The sequence below is a fragment of the Giraffa tippelskirchi genome, chromosome 10 (assembly GCF_054371585.1).
Source record: "Giraffa tippelskirchi isolate mGirTip1 chromosome 10, T2T-mGirTip1v1.2.pri, whole genome shotgun sequence".
NCBI classification, from domain to species: domain Eukaryota; kingdom Metazoa; phylum Chordata; class Mammalia; order Artiodactyla; family Giraffidae; genus Giraffa; species Giraffa tippelskirchi.
This window is the reverse complement of record NC_137284.1, coordinates 124,786,296-124,789,279: the sequence shown is the minus strand read 5'-3', so window position 1 is coordinate 124,789,279 and position 2,984 is coordinate 124,786,296.

The window sequence follows — 2,984 nt, the reverse complement described above, 5'->3', positions numbered from 1 at the left end:
GGGAGGTTCAGGTGGGGGGAGGTACCTGGAGGAAGCTGGAGCAGAGCCCGGCTAGCCAGCCTGTGTGTGTGTCCAGCTGGGGCAGGGCGGTGGCCCTCTGCTTCTAGACCCTGAGCCTCAGTGCTGCTCTGAGGGACACTCTGCTGCTTTCCTCCCAGAGCTGTCAGAGTCAGTTAGGCTGAGACAAACAGCCTGTGGCCTGATGCCGCGTGATTGTGTTTTGTTTGACTGATTTTATTTTGGCGCAAAGGCTCCCGGAAAACGCAGATGCGCTGGAGCTTGACTGTGATGGATGGAGCCGGGGGGAATAGGGAGTTAAGCTGTGCCCTGAGGCAGGTCCACAGGCTTGGCAGGCAGTACTGGCAGTACAGAGCCCCACGGGCGAGGATGTGGGCCCTGCCTGACCTATAGATGGGTTGACCAGCTGCCATGGCTCCCAGGGGGACTTCTGGAAAGCAGGGGACATTGACCTGTGGCTTCTGGCTGGGGTTGGTGGTCTGGAAGCACATGGTCTGCAGGGCTCCCTGGGAGGACAGCTAGTTTCAAACTTGAGGTCTGTGTCCTCTGTGGGGCCACTGAAGGGAGTGGGCTGGGAAATGGGCCGTGGAGTGTTCACGCCTCATGTCTCATCTCTAAACACCCTCATCCCAACCAAGGGGTCCCTCAGAGGTCCTCACACTGACTATGAGCCTTCACTGTCTTCAGAAGCAGAAACAGAGTGATGGCCAGGCCTCACATCCCCCTCCTCACACTCCCTGGGGGTCAGGAGTAAGCTCTGTACTCAGATTCATACCTGTCTCTGTGAAAACCCGCATGTCACACGGTAAATCCCACCATCACCAACATCTCCTGCAACCATGAAATAAGTGAATGGACCTCTTTTGACTCTGTGTTTGCCTGCTGGACATAGTCTTAGTTCACTGGGCCTTTTCTCAGCAAAACTTCAGAAAAGGTCTGTCTTCTCATTCTTACTTCCCATTCATTTCTGAGCCCAAGCTCCTCTCTTCCGAAATCACCAGTGGGCAAAGATAGGAAGAAGGGTGGGCTCTGAAGGACCTTCTCCATGTCACCTCCTGGGAGATGGCCGTTCCTTCTCCTGCGTACACAGACCTGGGCCTGGGACTAGAGAGCCCTTCCCCCATCCTCCTCTATCACCACAATCCACACAGCATCTGGGTGTGGGGAGGAGGGTATCTCTAAAAAATGACAATTAGGTCATACTCTCCACTTGTTTCCAAAGCTCCCATTGTTGTTCAATCACTAAGTTGTGTCTGACTCTTTGCGACCCCATGGTCTGTGGCATGCCAGGCTTCCCTGTCCTTCACTATCTCCCAGTTTGCTCAAATTAATGTTCATTGACTCAATGATGCCATCCAACCATCTCATCCTCTGCTGCCCCCTTCTCCTCTTGCCCTTAGTCTTTCCCAGCATCAGGGTCTTTTCCAATGAGTCAGCTCTTTGCATCAGGTGGCCAAAGTATTGGAGCTCCAGCTTCAGCATCAGTCCTTCCAATGAATATTCAGGGTTGATTTCCTTTAGGATTGACTGGTTTGATCTGCTTGCTGTCCAAGGGATTCTCAAGCATCTTCTCCAGCACCACAGTTGGAACGCAAAATCTCCCATAGTTTCCATTTACAATCAGACAAAATCTTAACTGTCATCCTCGCTCTGACCCTGCCTACCTCTCTGGCTTCATCTCCTGCTTCTGGGCCCCCAGAACACCACCTCGTCAGACCCTGTCCTAGCTGCTCACCTGTCAGGTCTCTGTTCACAGTTTACCTGCCCAGAGTCCTATTCTCACAACCTGGCCCTACTTTTCTCCCTGAGCTTGCTTTCTGTGAAATACCTGCCATCCGTATCATTTGTGTGGTTGCGTTTCTACCCCTTCTCTCCTGTGGAAGCCCAGTTCCATGAGAGCAGGCATTTTTGCATTTCTCATTGAGCATAGACAGCATGCTAGGCATGTCATGAGAATTGCTCAGTATATACTTATCAATCACTGAGTCAATAAAGGGTCTGTGTGGTTGCCATATGAGGGGTTATGGGGAGGCAGGAGAGTTGCTGGAGAGGTGAGCAACTCAGAGAGTGCAGGCCCTTGGGTCTGTGTTGAATATGATTGGTCTTGACCTTCTAGGAAGTGAGTGAGCCACAGAAATGCTTTACCCAGTTTAGATCAAAGTTAGGTTGTCCAATGACCACTCCAGTCACTGGTGAGAGTGCCTTGTGTCTCCTAGAAACAGAAATCCCATGTGAAACATTGCAGTGGGTCACCAAGAGCCTTCAGTGAGGGACAAAGCCTGGAGGGGTTCAAGTATGGGAAGGGCTAGAGAGCAAACTTGGTGATGTCCTAAGAGACCCAGAGATGGTTCATGTGTTAGGAGAGGAGAGTTCCCATAGATTAGGAACAAACTTTTTAGGTAAAGGAAGAAGACATATGTGTACTGCCATGCTGCCATGTGTGAAATAGATAGCTAACAGGAAGCTGCTATTTGGCGCAGGGAGCTCAGCTTGGTGCTCTGTGATGACTTAGATGGGTGGGATGGGAGGGAGGAACAAGAGGGAGGAGACATATGTATACATGAGGCTGATCCACACTGTTGCATAGCAGAAGCTAAGACAACATTGTAAAGCTGCTGCTGCTGCTGCTAAGTTGCTTCAGTCATGTCCGACTCTGTGCGACCCCATAGACGGCAGCCCACCAGGCTCCCCCGTCCCCGGGATTCTCCAGGCAAGAACACTGGAGTGGGTTGCCATTTCCTTCTCCAATGCATGAAAGTGAAAAGTGAAAGTGAAGTCGCTCAGTCATGTCCGACTCTTAGCGACCCCATGGACTGCAGCCTACCAGGCTCCTTTGTCCATGGGATTTTCCAGGCAAGAGTACTGGAGTGAGTTGCCATTGCCTTCTCCAATTGTAAAGCTACTATACCCCAATTTAAAAGAAAAAAAAAAAAGCTTTCTTCAAGCTCATGTTCATAACTCCACAA